We start from the raw sequence: 18,087 nt of genomic DNA on the forward strand, positions 1-18,087 counted from the left end.
TTCTTTTATTTTTTGCGATCGGTCATGACGTCGCCGTTTACCTATTTGTGCCATTTTCCTGACGTGTTCCTTTTCCTTCCTAGTTTTTCTTTCTTTCTTTTTTCTTTCGAGTATTGCCGTGGCATAACTGAAACAAACCGGGAAAGGAAGGCTGTACGTACCCAAGCCTGAGTGTGATTTGAGAGCAAACAGATTACGCAGATAATGCGAATGATCGCAACCGTTGCCAACAGACTCATTATGCAGAGCCATGCCCCAAAACGCCCACCATACTTGGCACTAATCCTGATCCCAGTCCATTTCGAGCCGGGCTTTAAGAGGCCAATACTTAAGAATAGATAAATGAAGCCTGTGTGTAGCCAACAGTGAGTAGTGTCAATCTACTCAATTCATTGATGAATAGAGTAAATAAGGTGAATTTCCTGACTGCAAAAAGTGCCCAGTAACGAGACCATGTACACCTTTATTTCATCTCCAAATAGTTTGTGTGTTATAAAGCTTGTTTTAGACTTTACTCTTCCCATTTAGTCAAAGACCTACCAGAAGTGTCAGAAACCTCTTGTCTAATAGGATCTCATCATTTTTTAAAGACGTTTCCAACATTCACATGTCTAAGTCACACAAAAGTCATGAGATGTATTCTGGTCATTTTTTGTGATTTTGTTTGATACGAGATACTACTTATTTTGTTTGACATGTTGAAAGATACTGAATGAATGTAACATTGCATATATTCAATCCCGGTTTTGGACAAGATACATGACACCATTGCAAAAATTAATTAATGGTCATGGCCATTAATTCATTTTCGCGATGGTTTCATTTATTTATCTAAAACTAGTAACAAATATATGCATGGTCATCATTCATTCAGTATGTTTCAACATGTCAAGCAAAATAAGTACCGGTAGAATCTTGCATCAAGCAAAATTCATAAAAAATGGCCGAATTTGTCCCTTTAACACTATTTTAGCAAAGTATGCTATTTCATAATTAAATTAAGAAAATATTCAAGAAAATAAAATTTTAAATTTTCTGGTGATATGTTTTTTCATATTGGCTATACAAATGTCTACTAGCCAGAATGCAAGAGGAAGATAACATTTAATGAATTTAGTCATGGTGAATGCAACTGCCAGAGAAAAAAGGTTAATACATATTCATCTATTACTGTATGTTACTAAATCCCTGTCATTTCACCTCGTTCTTGTATTCTTGTTGTCATAGAAAGGTCATTTAAGGTCACACAGTCAGTTAGGTCAAACAAGCTGAACAACCTTTGTGCTTAAGCTTCACAACTACATAGAGTAGAAATTGCAGAAAATTTTAGGCATATTTGGGTTCACAGTGAAAGTTCTTTGATACACTAATCAATATCACACTATAATTGCTTGTCACATTACATGCAAGTGAAATCACTCTAACTCTGTCTGTCACAGTTTCAGTGGCCATTGGATATCAGAGATCCTTGTTGAGTTGAGACAGAAATCATGACAATTGACCCGAGCTTTAACTTTGAAACAAAGTGTACCATACCTACCGGTAAGTCTCTGGATAATTATCTGTACGTTTACCACAAGGTCATCAAATTCTTATCCGATGTATTGATCTGAAATTAGTAAAAAATTAAGCCACACGGAAGTCAGACTCGTAGTGCAAGATTGTTGTACATGTACCAACACAGCTTAAGAGTCCTCACGTGATTAGGAATCAGATAAGTAAGTTATTACCTGGCAGCTCGCCAACATGATGAGGACAAATTAAGCTCTGTTATGACACCTAAAATTGTTAGAGAGCATTTTCATGGATTATTTAGGCCGCCGCAAGCAGAAACACCCCTAACGCAAATTTTTTATCGATTTTTAGTTATTGGTATTTTCAAAAAGTGCTTATGATGTAGTTCCAGAAATGCATGTGATCTACCCAACTTGTGATTCTAGCCTCTCTAAATCAGGGCTGAAAGAGACCTTTGACATATGCAAATTTATACATAATTATGGCCGCCCATATTGCAAAACATGGAAATGCAGGTCACTTTTATGTGACGCAGAGACAATATCATTGACTGTGATGGGATAAATTTTATACCACACTCTCAGTTGTCATGGCGAAAACATAATGGTGGAGCTAAATTTAGGGTTGTACCATTTTTCACATGGAGGTGTAAGGTACATTGCACATCCTGCAATTTTTCAATAAAAGTATGTGTACTATTCATCTTTGTGACCCATTTTGTCTATGTTTATGATGCAAACTTTAAAACATCAAGTTGCTTTAACGTATAATGTGTACTTATTGTCATATAATCACAAATTTCCGAACAACAGGTTGCTAGGTAACTGAGATGTGTATAGCATTACGGTATATAAAACTGCCAAGAGTGTGAAGCTTTATAGACATTAGTAATCTAAACATACAAATCTAATACCATGAATACTGGGCCACATAATCCTGCTCATGGATAAGTTATAGGATAATTTTCTTTCCAAATTTCCTTTTTGTTCATTAAATAGAGAGTCATACCATTATAAATGGGGGTGTAAAAAAGATACATCATGTGACTTATTATGGAAAAGGCACTTACTGTTATTTTTATTCCTTCGAAAGCAAACTTTTCATATCTTACTCTACAGTGAAAACAATTATCATTTTTATGATAAATTTACTGCATAAAAATATCATGAAAATAACTAAGGAAACATGTTGCTAAGCAACAAACATGTTTATGATATTGCACAGCATACACAGAGATACTAACAAAGCTGCTATTCTTTACCAGGATTCCATTGTTTTACAAATACAAACACATAGGAGTGAATACTATTCACTTAAGCTATTATATTATATCAACTTGTGTGTCTTTGTTGTCTTATTTGAGTATTTTCGTCACTTTAAGCCCCAAATGCAGAAAATGGACGTGTGAGAGATCGATCGTCGGAAATTTTGCGCCCGAGACCGAGCATTTTTATGTTGGGATTACGTACACGCACACAGTATCGTACGATAAATACGCATACGTTCATCAACATTGCATTTTATTCGCATGCAACGCGAAGACTATCATTAAAATACCTGCTGCAGACACAGAAAACAGGTCAAAATAAGAGTTCAAATCAAAAGAAAAAGTAACAATTTTTTCGTAAATTTACATATGAACAATAGTCCTGGTTTTTTTGGCATACTAAAAATAGATTTGTCTCATTCTGTACCGCTTACGCGTATACGGTATACGTCGACCGTCGCGACATTCAGAGGTGGTACAGTGAAGTTACAGGATGTATTTTTGATGGATAATTCGGACGTACCAGAAAACATGCAGTTTTGAAATAATCCAGACGTACGATGACTGCAATTGTGATGAACAGTTGTACAGTGTGTGTTGCCCGATGCAGCGAGAGCTGGACGCTGATATTGTTCGTAGCATTTGATGTCAAATTTTGTCGCAGTCGCCAGGAGTCTTCCCATTGTTATTTTGAACTTCTTGGTCTACATCGTTAGGACACCCTGGTCTGTTGCAGCCCAAACTTTGGTAAAGAATATCTGACATACCGTTACTGTGAGGAAGTGTCAATTTATTAGTGTGTGAACGAATACTAGCTTCATTTTAAAGAGCGGTAGGATATATCACGTCTCGATTCCCGCAATATCAAGAAAAGTGCACGTTGCGCTGTCGCCTCACCCCAATGCAATAATTCGTCTACATCACACTCAAATGTGCTGCTTCAGAGATGTATTTTATCATCGATCCAAGCTTATTTTAACCAAGAGGTGAGTTACAGACCCACACTTTATCTATGTATCAAAATTCGGTATTCTTTCTTTGAAACAAAGCGGACTTTCGGTTTTTCGCGAGGGTCTATGGTTTAGATGGGTACGTTCAAATGCAGCGAGTGGGAAATTTTCGAAAATGCTGGTTTAGGGGCCCGTTTTACCACTGCTATCAGTGCTAAAACAGTATTAGCATTGCTGGAATGAGCTCTCGTCCAATCAGAATGGCGCATGGTAGCATGATATAATATAATAAATGATAAGGCATCATACAAAATATAATGATGGATGGTTAAATGATGCCTAGTGATAAATATAGGTAAAACAATTGATTATGCCATTGCTACATTCAGATGAGAGCTCTCTTTACAGAAAATGTAATTCTAGAATACACCTGTGTTACTGAATTTATCAATAACTTTGACCCCCTCATCATACTTGCCTCTCAGTAAAATGTACACATCTTAATCTATATATTTACACATTACACCAAACATTGACATTTTTCATTTCATTGACACACAAGTAGCATAGTACTAAGCTGAGAACATATCTGTGAACACTGGCTGTTAATGTGGACTGCAATGAGAAAGAAATTCATCTCTATAGGGTTCTCTAACATACGGCAACACTTTGCTATGTAGTTCTCTGTGCCTTTGAAGACTGATCCCACGTCCTGCTGGTAGTACAGGGGGTTCCAATTCATTATCAGGTGGCCAAGTAACTCCCCTTTTAACAAGATATACCCTTTCTTTTGGATCAGCTACACCGTCCCTCACATATACAGCACCTGGATCATCTTTAGAGAAGCGAAAATGATGAAATTTACTGATCCCCTTTAAATTCTTCAGATATGACATTAAACACTTATCCCATTCCCGACACTTGAAATTTGGTTCTGACTTGCCCACTTCCATATACAACCTTGATTTGTTTACCTTTGAAACTCTTATTTACAACAACTGATAATTGACTCATACTGTCAACATCACTTCTTCTGTACAGCTCCCTGATTTTACCAAATGCAGAGTCCATACACATTAAGTGTGACCTGCCTCCATGAAGTGATAGCTGATCTCATCATGCAATCCTTTACTGCAACGATAAATGAAATAATGTATGACACTCTTGTTTTTATTTTGGCCCGCACAATTATCAGCATGAAATGCAGCATGCTTTTCACCTAAACTAAAATTAGAGAGGAAATCATGAAGCATACTGATGACATTATTTGGACCATGGCATTTCTTGTTGTCTGCTTGAATAGTTTGAGATTCATCAAACAAATAATTGATTTGTTGCCTACATGCTTCATTCTGAATCCCAAAACAATTAACTCTAAGGGGATTCAGGAAATAAAGTGGCCCAACCTGACGTGATTGATGTGGCAGAATAAAACTCTGGGCAAAATCAAAAGTGTAGTGAACTTTAAACAAATCATGGCAAGAAAATCATAATGATCAGGTCTAATAGATTCCCTGTGAGGCTCATACTCTGTACATGCAGATTTAATACACTGATTGAAAAAGTTCCTTTCTGACTGAGCACTAATATGTGTTCAGTGAAGTCTGTGGTTGCAGAGAGTTTGTCATCTTCAGATGTTGCACACTGAATTCTGCGTCTGTATGCCTCATATTTGTAGCACACGTCTGTCCTTGGCTCCATCCGTTGAATGTGTGGAACACAACTATTCCAAATACTTCGAAATGTTGTCTCACCCACAATGATGCAGGGAGGATCACTTTCTACACAACATTTCTTGTATTTGGAATAAACTTCTGTTTTAGTATCACTGGAGGGTAAGTACACTGGAGGACGACCATCCCTACCTCGAGGGGCTGCTGGCATTGGAAGTCCATGTTCTTCAGCATACCTGATCAAGTACTGGACAACATCTTGAATCACCTACAGATAGAAGCAATATTGACAGTGCTTATTTCAGGAAGTTTCTCTCCCATAGATGACTTACCATCAATTATACATGTAACCCAGGTAGTTAAACTGTCAGTCAACTAAACCTGGACCCAAGTTCATATTATCCAATTAACAACAAAGGAAAGAATGATTATCGTACAATTTGAGTTGCAGTTTATGTTGAGGTTTATTTCACTACACACTAATGATGATAAAAAAGTCTACAATGATTAGCCGGCAATACTGTTTAAACAGACAGAAACTCTAGACACGCCCCTATCCAAGTTCATATCAATTACAGTGTTCACTCAATAGACACTCTCCAGAATTGTTCAGGGTTCAGAGGCCACGTCGATCCTGTTGCTACGGTTACGAATTCCTTGATGTAACCTCTTCCAGTTCGGGTGGGAAACTGATTCACACAAAACTTCCTCCAGACACTGAGTTCTCCTTTGGGATTATCTCATTAGCAGTCCAAACGCTTCCGTCAATGGGTTGGTATGTCGGGAACTAGAAGTTCATAAGCCATGCAAAAAGACAAAAAGCACTTACAAATTACATAAGCTCTGGAGTCAGCAGATGGTGATATCAACTGGATCTTAATCCATGGCACGGCAATGCCATTCTAGTCACTTGTCAAAATGAACAAATTCATTTTCTGTTGAACTATTGGTATTCACAAATCAAAACAAAAAGTGCAAAACTACTAAACAAATCAATCTATTACTATGGAAGTTTGAAATTCAGAATGGCTCACAGTCCAATTGGGAAAGCACATGGCCCCTCCAATCTGCCTCACAATGGGTGTGGTCTCAAACTTCAAAAAATACACCATGAAAACACGTTGCAAATCCAGCATTGCAACAAAAGTGAAAACCTACCTAGAAGCTAATAAGCCATGTTAAAAGACCAACCACGTCGTCTTGGTTATTGGCAAGAAGAACTAATTCCCTTAGACCGAGTCTCTGAGGACACCGCGACATTGCACTTTTATATGATATCCGATATTTACGGCTACTAGACTCTACAATATCGAACTTAGATTGAACGATGAGGTGGTGAAATCTTTACTTGGCTAGAACGGTGAGGTTGTGAAATCTCCGATATATATCGGATATTTACTTGCGATTTGATAGACTCTAGTACGTCTAGTATCGATGCTAGAGTCAGTCCTTGGAAGTCGGGCTTGGCCAGAACTCTGAGTTGGTGAAATCTCCGATATATATCTGATATTTACTTGCGATTTGACAGACTCTAGTATCGTCTAGTATCGATGCTAGAGTCAGTCCTGGAAGTCGGGCTTGGCCAGAACGGTAGAGGTTGAGAAATCTCCGATATATATCGGATATTTACTTGCGATTTGACAGACTCTAGTATCGTCTAGTATCGATGCTAGAGTCAGTCCCTGGAAGTCGGGCTTGGCCAGAACTCTGAGGTTGTGAAATCTCCGATATATATCGGATATTTACTTGTGATTTGACAGACTCTAGTATCGTCTAGTATCGATGCTAGAGTCAGTCCCTGGAAGTCGGGCTTGGCCAGAACTCTGAGGTTGTGAAATCTCCGATATATATCGGATATTTACTTGCGATTTGACGGACTCTAGTATCGTCTAGTATCGATGCCAGAGTCAGTCCTTGGAAGTCGGGCTTGGCCAGAACGGTGAGGTTGTGAAATCTCCGATATATATCGGATATTTACTTGCGATTTGACAGACTCTAGTATCGTCTAGTATCGATGCCAGAGTCAGTCCCTGGAAGTCGGGCTTGGCCAGAACGGTGAGGTTGTGAAATCTCCGATATATATCGGATATTTACTTGCGATTTGACAGACTCTAGTATCGTCTAGTATCGATGCCAGAGTCAGTCCCTGGAAGTCGGGCTTGGCCAGAACGGTGAGGTTGTGAAATCTCCGATATATATCGGATATTTACTTGCGATTTGACAGACTCTAGTATCGTCTAGTATCGATGCTAGAGTCAGTCCCTGGAAGTCGGGCTTGGCCAGAACGGTAGGGTTGAGAAATCTCCGATATATATCAGATATTTACTTGCGATTTGACAGACTCTAGTATCGTCTAGTATCGATGCTAGAGTCAGTCCTGGAAGTCGGGCTTGGCCAGAACTCTGAGGTTGTGAAATCTCCGATATATATCGGATATTTACTTGCGATTTGACAGACTCTAGTATCGTCTAGTATCGATGCTAGAGTCAGTCCCTGGAAGTCGGGCTTGGCCAGAACTCTGAGGTTGTGAAATCTCCGATATATATCGGATATTTACTTGCGATTTGACAGACTCTAGTATCGTCTAGTATCGATGCTAGAGTCAGTCCCTGGAAGTCGGGCTTGGCCAGAACTCTGAGGTTGTGAAATCTCCGATATATATCGGATATTTACTTGCGATTTGACAGACTCTAGTATCGTCTAGTATCGATGCTAGAGTCAGTCCCTGGAAGTCGGGCTTGGCCAGAACTCTGAGGTTGTGAAATCTCCGATATATATCGGATATTTACTTGCGATTTGACAGACTCTAGTATCGTCTAGTATCGATGCTAGAGTCAGTCCCTGGAAGTCGGGCTTGGCCAGAACTCTGAGGTTGTGAAATCTCCGATATATATCGGATATTTACTTGCGATTTGACAGACTCTAGTATCGTCTAGTATCGATGCGAGAGTCAGTCCCTGGAAGTCGGGCTTGGCCAGAACGGTGAGGTTGTGAAATCTCCGATATATATCGGATATTTACTTGCGATTTGACAGACTCTAGTATCGTCTAGTATCGATGCTAGAGTCAGTCCCTGGAAGTCGGGCTTGGCCAGAACGGTGAGGTTGTGACATCTCCGATATATATATCGGATATTTACTTGCGATTTGACAGACTCTAGTATCGTCTAGTATCGATGCTAGAGTCAGTCCTTGGAAGTCGGGCTTGGCCAGAACGGTGAGGTTGTGAAATCTCCGATATATATCGGATATTTACTTGCCATTTGACAAACTCTAGTATCGTCTAGTATCGATGCTAGAGTCAGTCCTCGGAAGTCGGGCTTGGCCAGAACGGTGAGGTTGTGAAATCTCCGATATATATCGGATATTTACTTGCGATTTTACAGACTCAAATATATTGATATATTGATATTAGAGTCCCCATATCGCCGATAAATATCGGGTAAATATCGGAGATTTCACAGATCCGGCGTGCCGAGGTACAAGGCAAGTATTCTAGTATCGTCTAGTATCGATATTAGAGTCCCCAAATCGCCGAAAAATATCGGGTAAATATCGGAGATTTCACAAATCCGACGTGCCGAGGTACAAGGCAAGTATTCTAGTATCGTCTAGTATCGATATTAGAGTCCCCAAATCGCCGAAAAATATCGGGTAAATATCGGAGATTTCACAGATCCGGCCAGACGAGGCACAAGGCAAGTCATTCTTGTATCGTCTAGTATCGATATTAGAGTCCCCAAATCGCCGAAAAATATCGGGTAAATATCGGAGATTTCACAGATCCGGTGTGCCGAGGTACAAGGCTAGTCATCATAGTATCGTCTAGTATCGATATTAAAGTCCCCAACGGCTTCCCATGGAACGACGGTATTTTCATTCTAGTATCGTCTAGTATCGATACTAGTCCCGAAAACGTCGATATGTCAAACTTCGATACTAGATTGTAAATATCCGATATTTAAAAATTGTGCAAAGTCGCGCCTTCATGGAGTCTCTGCCCGCACAACCACACCACTCCACGCAGTATCTGTCTGCTCGCAGTGCATTGTGGGAGATAACGGCAATCAAGAAATTCCATCTGATTACTTAACTGTCAGATGGGATGGAGATCAAATCATGTGACTTACTTCGTAACCGGGGTTTACATACATTTCTACCACATTAACTTGAAATTTATGCCTTCTGTAATTGACTTCATATTCTTGACAATATCAATCACATTATAATTTGTCATACATAATCAAAATTTAATATTCCTTTTTTAGCTCACATTTGGTTTTACCAATGTGAGTTTATCGTATAGGCTGAAGTCGATGGCGTCTGTATGTATGTGTGTATGTATGTATGTATGTATGTATGTATGTATGTATGTATGTATGTACGTACGTACAGTATGTCCGTCAACATCAAAAACACGCAAACCGCTGCACGTTTCAGCTTGGTATTTGGTGTGTGGATGCATCCTGGGCTATAGATGGGATTTTGTTCAAATGAAGTCTGCATTGCCAAAATTATGCAAATGAGCTTACAAAATGTGAAAATGGTTAAGAATTAATAACTCAAGAACCGCTTTTTTGATTGTTTTGAAAATTTGTGTGCAAGTACCTTAGGTCAACCTTATACAGTTTTATGAATATTGTGAAGATATCCTTAATTTTGTATTTTTGCTGAATTTTTTGGTGATTTTTCTCATTTTCAGTAAAAATTCTTCTTCTCTGAAACCGCCAGCCCAATGGCTCTCAAATTTGGGTTGTCTCTTTGCAAGGGTGTTACTCTTCTAATTTGTTGAAATTATGACAAAATTGGGAAAATTACTATTTTTGTGCAATTTTGTCATTTTTGGTCAAAAAATCTTAGACAAAGTTTCCTTTTTAAAACCCCTGGACAGACAGCTTTCATATTTCGTACACAGACGTACACAGATGACAATAGTTAGATATGTGGAAATTGTCCTGAAATATAAAAATTGTATTTTTAAGACAATATTGTCATTTTTGGTCAAGAAAACTTTATCTCAACATTACTTGTTTGATAGCTTTGTAATTTGGTATAAAGTCCCTTCTTTGATAGCTTCGTAATTTAGTATAAAGTCCCGAAAGATGTTATTAGATAAATTTTCTGCTCAAAGTGTTGGGAAACCCCAAAATTTGTATATTTTAGGTACTTTTCTCAGTTTGTGACCTTAAATGACCTATACTAACCCAGGATATGTTGTGAGACAATTTTGAAGGCTGTGAACATAATTTTGTCATATTTGATACCAATTTGAAGGAATATTTGATCCAGAAAACAAAGCTGAGGTAATTTTTTTTCATTTTGGACCAATCTTTGCAACTTTTCTATGTAAGACATACAAAAACTGATGAGAAATTTGGATCCAGGATAATTCCAGATGTTGTAATCACCACCCACAGTGGAAGGCATTTCACTATCTGTAACTAACTTAAGTGCTGTTTACATTAGAATGATAACACTCATGGCATTAATTAAAAATCTCCAAGGTTGTAAATGTACTTCCTGTCATTTGGTCTTATGTAATACCAAGGGGTGGAACATTTGATATGCAGGAGGGGGTAGGGTTTAGAAGATCAATAATGTAGCATTACTTTTTTACCAGATCCCTTGTGCATTTTTTGCCCACTCCCTCCTTTTCTTTTTTTCAAACCTTCTCTGGTTTTTGTTGTTGACATTTGCTTATGTATTTAGGATCTGCTTCTCCCATTGCTATAGAAGTTGATATGCATGTTCCTAAAGATGACCTCCAGTACCTAAGTTGGAGACCTTATTTGCTTTTGTCATTCTTGTTTTTCCTGGTTTTAATATTTCTCGAATGAACCAATTCAAACCGAATGTGAGCACATAGTGTCCTTGACGGTATTTTTAAAAGATATTTGACATGTCGATTTTATAAAAACTGTTGTAGTAGTCTGATATTTAATGGCTTAAATTTAAATTGAAATGGTACATTTATTTATAATTTGTACCATTCAAGAGTAATTTCATTCCCTAATGCTAGTTTAACTTAGACATATGGTGACATATTCATGGAAAAAACTCTCCTCTCATAAATTGTTAAATGTTTCTTTTTCTAATGTTATTAATATTATTATTATTATTATTATTATTATTATTATTACTATTATCGTTATTATTATTATTATTATTAGTAGTAGTAGTAGTAGTAGTAGTAGATTGATATCAATAATAATGATAATAATAATAATAAATACAGGTGTATTATCCTTTTCTACATAATCACCTTGAAATTCTTTATGAAATCAGTAACTCACCTCAAAGGAATAACTGTTGACAGGTTTTCTTCCTTTCAGCCCATGTTGTCTTGGTGTCACACCGTTTTCTTTATAGTGTTTTTTATGTTCTTGAAAGCTGTTTCCCCTAAAAATGAAATCAAGACAAATTATACAGACCTGTATTTACACTGATTCTCAACTCATTTATCTAAATAAACTTCTTGAGTATTGAGAAGAAAACAAAATTTCTATTACTTGTTTATATGCCAAAATCATATCAGGCAATATGCATGAATTGTTTTTCAGTGTCATCATCATCATCATCATCATCATCATCACTGTCATCACCATTATCATTATCATTGAGAAGATCAACACAATTACAAGTAAAACATAATCTGATGTACAATCCTGACTATCAAATAATAATGTTCACAGTATGTTTTAATTTCACATACTGTAGCTCAAAACAATGAAAACACATTTAAATCTAAGGATTGTCAAGTGATGGGAAATGTGAATCTACTATAGAGAAATTTGATTTAAAAGAGAGAGAGAGAGAGAGAAAGAGAGAGAGAGAGTTTTTATTGTTCAACCATAGACAGTAGAGAAAGTCTATGCTTCAATCAAAGAGAGACTTTTAGCATAATTAAAGCAATACCGATACAAGCACCGCTTAATTGTCAAAACTCTATCTTTGTTTTCACAATTTCCAATTGACAGTGCCACGAACTGAACTATTTGCATTGTTTCATGTAAATATTTTCAAGCACGGTTACGTTTAACATGTGAACATGTTTGTCCTCAGTTTGTCCGGAAACAGTCTGAATAGAACGATTTTCATAACTTTTAGTTTTGTTTTATCGCTCAATAACTAAAGATGGAAACAAAAGAACTATGAGACCAGCCCCAACGAGCGAAGAAAAGACACATGAACATGCATGTATAACAAAAAGAATATTCACTACAGGTAACTCACCGATGTAGTGGCAATATCGCCACGCTTTCTCACAAACGATGTCGCCGTCAAACTGATATTGAAAGCGTTGATATTCACGCTTGCCTACTCTAACCAGATCTCCAGAGTACTTCATCTGATCTAGTTTAGCTAGTATCAAAATATCTCATTGATCTTTTGAAAATTCGGCCATATTGATGCGATGATTGAAAATAACATCAAGTCTCAGTTTACTGAAACATCGGTCACTGCAACACTGTTCTGATTGCAAAGTCCGTTCAACTTCGGCTCTGTCAAGTTCGTTGTTTGGACCTGTGTTTGGATGGCATGAGGAGTCCGATGCCTGATTTCCAGCACTCTGTTGCTGTACAATCTCGACAAATCAGTCACCGTTACTTTGTCATTGGACTCACCGTCGTCATCATTCCGATGTTACCGTCTGACGGATCCTGAGAATTCGTGTTCGAAGATTCTCTTTCTGGAACGTTGAGAACTTCATAAACAGACACGATTTCATCATGTCGTTCCTGAAGCAGCTGAAATAACTCAGGATCAAGATCGTAATCGATCGGACACTGGACATATTGTTGGTGAAAATCACACAACTAAAAGTGCATGTAATCTGTGCACTGCCACTACACAGACTGAGGTCAATATGAAGTTCACAAAGTTTTGGTAGAACAAAGGCGCCAACATGCTTTCATATGCAAATTTCATAAAGTAAACAAACGACCGTAACGCAAAAATCTGTCCGAAAGAACATGAAACTTGATTTGAAACTTCGATACTGCACGCAAATAGTAGAATTCAATTAGACCTTATTATTTGATTTATAAATAACAATTTATCACTGCATTTTAAAGGGTTTCGGGAAGATATTTTGACCCGCCAAATTTCACGCTACTCATTCATATGAATGTGGACACCTTCCTTTTCAAATGCAAATTACTCGAAATGACGTCAGGCAGCGTCCGGGGTGTTTCTGCTTGCGGCGGCCCATTTAACTGTAGCACTATCAACAATACCAGCAGTTATGTTTCTGTGGATGTTGTCTGTTGTCATATATTTTTAGCTACTATAGACTATAGTCTATAGAAGCTATTGGGATGGGTATCCGTCCGGCGTCCGTCGTCAGTCTGTATGTATGTATGTATGTATGTCCATTTGTGAGGTGTCCGTCCACTCAAATATCTTGAGAACCGCAGTACTTACTGATTTGATATTTGTTGTGTAGATGAAAAATATGATTTTGAGAAATTTTTTTTAATTTTTTGATATTGTTGAAAATATGCAAATTAACGCCAAAAAAGGCGTTTTTGGTAAAAAATCTTCTTCTTCATAACCGCTGGTCAGACAGCTTTGTTATTTGGTATACAGGTCCCTAGGGATAACCCAACTTAGATTTGTTCAAATGGTGATGAAATATGCAAATGTGTATTTTTAAGGAATTTTTTTGTCATTTTGGTCAAAATTTGACTTACATTATATGTAATTCTTGTACTGTATAAACCCTATCAATTCACCCAGAAAAAAATAATTAATATATGATTTTAAATAATTGAATTAATTAGGAAGTCATCAAAGCCAAAATAATTTTAGTGTGGAATTATCAGAAAGTTCAACTTTTTTTGACAGTTCATAGTGAATTGAGGATTAAGACATGTAAAGGCAACTTTCCTGAATCCCAACTTTGATATATTCTGAACCACCATTTATGTTATCTAAAAGAAATTGCTCATAATAGTTTGTCACGATAGGGTGGTCAAATAAATAGAGATAGAGAAAGTTCTAATTTCCATTTATGGTTGACTTGGTAAGGATAAAATAAGATTACTTTTTGAGGAAAAAAATAGAGTGGTCAATTAAAAGAGTGGTCAAAGTGATAGGGTTTTTATGGTAAAGCTGGGCAGTAAGATTCCTCATGTGCTATTTATAGCAATTATGCAATCTGTGTAAACAGTGCAATGAAAGTGTAACATGATTCCTTATAATGCTTTTGATGACCTTGAACTTCTTAAGTTTCAAACATTTGTCTCTTCAGTGTGCTTTCTCTGAGTATGTACAGTCTCAACTTATTCAACAGAACTTACTTAGAATGTTAATTTGAAAGTTAAAATGTGCTTGGTTAATAGGATGAAAATACTGATATTAAAACATAACCAGCTCAAGATTCTTTATAACCTGACAGATATGCTGATTTTTAATGACGTAAATCTTGATTTAAGCATTAAGTCTTGTTTACTTTAATTAGAATGTAATTAACTCTCGTTTATTTGCTATTATAGACTAATATAGTCTGATGAAATATGCAAATCTGTATTTTTACAGAATTTTTTCCATTTTTGGTCAGGCCATCCTGAAATGAGCTATCAAAGATATCCACCTTCTTCATCAATACTGTGTCACAAAAGGTTATTCTCTACATAACACAGCAGAGCTCTGTCAACTGTTGAGCTGCTTGTTTTTTTCAAAACCGCTGGTCAGACAGCTTTAATATTTGGTTTACATGTCCCTAGGATGACCTTAGTGAGATAATTTCATACAGTCAGGAAATACTTAATTTTGTATCCATGTCTATTGTAGCTTCAGGGACTTGGCCCAATGTTTTGACTATGACCTTGTTTTGATTTACAGTAAGACCAAACATATCAATACGATTACTGGCATATATTGGTATATCTACCGGTATATTCTTACAATAGAAGCCCTTTTTGAACCATATCATAACCTATGGCTTCAAAGGTATGTGACCTAGTACAGCTGTGGAAGGTAAAAGACATGCAATTAAGTTAATAATCTCCTCTTCTCCAGTAAGAACCTTCAAAGAAAAAGTATTTTCACCATATCACATGGCTGAAGGGCTTCAAAAAATGTGATTCTTTCACTTTTCTAATATTCAGAAATTCCTTTTGCAAATACAGGAATTGTCCAGATCTGTAAACTAGTACTCATTGGGAAGATTTTGAACCTGGCATGATAAAACCAACAACTGCTGTAAAACTAGAAGACAAAAAAGACGTCTTCTTTGTAGCCAACAAAAAATAATTAACAATCTGCAAGCACGATTTAAAATAGATAAGTTTTTCTTACAGAATTTGCCTGCATTGCGGAACAGGAGAATGACAATTTCAGTCAACTGAAATACAACACATACCAGTTTCTGAACATGATAAACAATAAATAAAGAGTTGAGATTTTCTAAAAATGTAATCCTTTTGTGAAGTTTGTGCAACAGTACTCTACAAGTTTTAATTGCTTATCATACTCCATTGTTTGAATAAATGTTACACTTGTGGCCCATTGATAAAAGAGAATCTCGTGTTACATGTAGATTTTTAGCATCTGTATCATCAACATGACCCAAGTACTTGTAGTTGGTCAAATTCTAATAATTACAATGTCCCTAAATGACTCAATACTTTGTAAGTCATTGCTAAACAGATTTATTTTTGCCACTTCTTTTATTGTTAAAAACACGGGAGACAGGAGTTTGTCCTCTGGGGTGGGGGAGGAATGAGGTTCTTTGTACAATTGTTTATTTTATTTATTTTGTTTTATTTTAATTTATTTTGACAGTGATATTTCAAATAACTATTTCAACAGAAGTTTAAGCTCATTAATAACGTTTGCAATATTTGAAGTTTATTCAGATGCTGCCTCAGTACAAGCATTGTTTCCAGGTTTGTTTTATATTATCCAAAGGATTTATTGTGCTATCGTCATATTGCAAGAGGAGAATGTTTTGATACTGGTAAAAATGAAAATATAAAGTAAGATAGACAGAGTCTCATGAAGTGGTTAAGTTATTCAATCTCATGAAGTGGTAAGTTATTCTAGTCAACGGCCTCTCCGCAGTTATGGTTTATGCCTGAGCCTTCCATTTTTGATGGAAGTTTAGTGTATACATGTATTATAATCCGTTTTTAGCTCCCATATATGCATATGTATATATGCAAATGGGAGGTATTCTTATAAGGTTGAAAAATGTCGTCTGTATGTATGTATGTATGTATGTCCGTCCACGTCAAAAACTCCTAAACCGTAGCACCTGCTGTCTTAGTGTTTGGTGTACAGGTGCACCTAAGGGTTGAGATGTGAATTTGTTCAAATGAACATGTCAGTGCCAAAAATATGCAAATGATGGGAAAAAAGGGAAAATCCTGCAAATGGCTAAAATTCAGTAAGCATTGGTCAGATTTGCTTGAAACTTGGTATGCAGATTTCGTAAGGTATTCTAAGTTATGTGTGCAAAAATTGGGGGGAAATTTGCATGTTTGTATTTTTAGTGTATTTTTTCCTTTTTTAGTCAAAAAATCTTGTTCTCTGAAATCACTCCTCTGATTGCTATGAAATTTATTATTCATGTTCCTAAGGATGACCTCAGTCATGCTTGTACAAATTGTATTGACATTGTCATATTTGTAATTTTGGGGCAATTTTCCCAATTTTTGATAAAAATTTTTTTATCCACAAACTACTGATTTGATAGCTTTTATATTTGGTATACAGGATCTAAAATTAATCTCAATATAATGTGTTGAAGGTATGTTGAAACTGGCAATTTTTTTTTATTTTTGGGGCAATTTTTGCCTTTTTTGGTCAAAAATTTTTTCTCCTAAAACTTCTAAACTGGTAGCTTTTATATCTTAGTGTACACGTTCCTAGGGTTTATGTTAATTAGATATATTTAAAATTAGGATGAAATCTGCAATTTTGTATTTTTTGGGCAATTTTTCTCATTTTTTGTCAAAATTTGCTTCTCAAAATTTACCAGTCTGATTGCTTTGATATTTAGTAAACCGGTTCTTAGGCTTTTTGTAAATAAGATATATTGAAATTAAGTTGAAATCCGGAATTTTGAATTTTTGGGGCAACTTTGTGAAACTCTCAGTTTTACTGGGATATCTTTCATTTTGTATTTTTAAGATTTTTTTTGGTAATTTTATACCTACTGGAACTAAGAGAATATAATGTGGTGATTTAGTAAGCATTTGATATGGTAAACTGTATTTGGTGTTGAAATGCGGTAAAAAAATCCTGGCAGATTTTGAAAAAATTCCAAACAAATGCCAATAAAAAATTCAGCCAGAGAAGGTTTGACAAAAAGAAAAGGTGGGAAAGTGGGGAAAAAAGAATGTACAATGGATCGGATAAAAAAGATTATGTACCTCATCGATCTTCCAGACACCATCCCTTATCAATGGTCCAACCCGATGTATTTTTGCACGCAATTAACCATGCAGTGTATTTTAGTTTAAGATGTCAAGTTAGGTAAGGATTTGAAAGGAATGGTCAACTTCACCACAGTTTAACTTTATCTCTTGTGTCATCATCCTTGTGTAATTGGTTAAGTTTGTAAGTTGTTCCAGATGTGGATGCACCAGCTGTTCTGGAAGAAAACAATGTTTACTTTTCCCTGTAGGGTTTCTGAGATAATGATTGTATGTTGAAATTTCTCCATGTATCTGGTG

The 18,087-nt window shown here is 36.4% G+C and overlaps 1 long non-coding RNA gene across 1 annotated transcript in view; it reads left to right on the forward strand.

Moving 5' to 3' along the window:
* The window catches only part of LOC139137797 (uncharacterized), a 60,393-nt gene that overhangs the window by 25,235 nt on the left and 17,071 nt on the right, over positions 1 to 18,087 (forward strand). The window contains exon 2 of the long non-coding RNA XR_011553446.1: positions 1,440 to 1,542. This is a non-coding gene — a long non-coding RNA (uncharacterized lncRNA). The remainder of the gene's footprint in view (positions 1 to 1,439; positions 1,543 to 18,087) is intronic.

Source organism: Ptychodera flava, chromosome 1 (genome assembly GCF_041260155.1).
Source record: "Ptychodera flava strain L36383 chromosome 1, AS_Pfla_20210202, whole genome shotgun sequence".
Classification (NCBI taxonomy): Eukaryota; Metazoa; Hemichordata; class Enteropneusta; family Ptychoderidae; genus Ptychodera; species Ptychodera flava.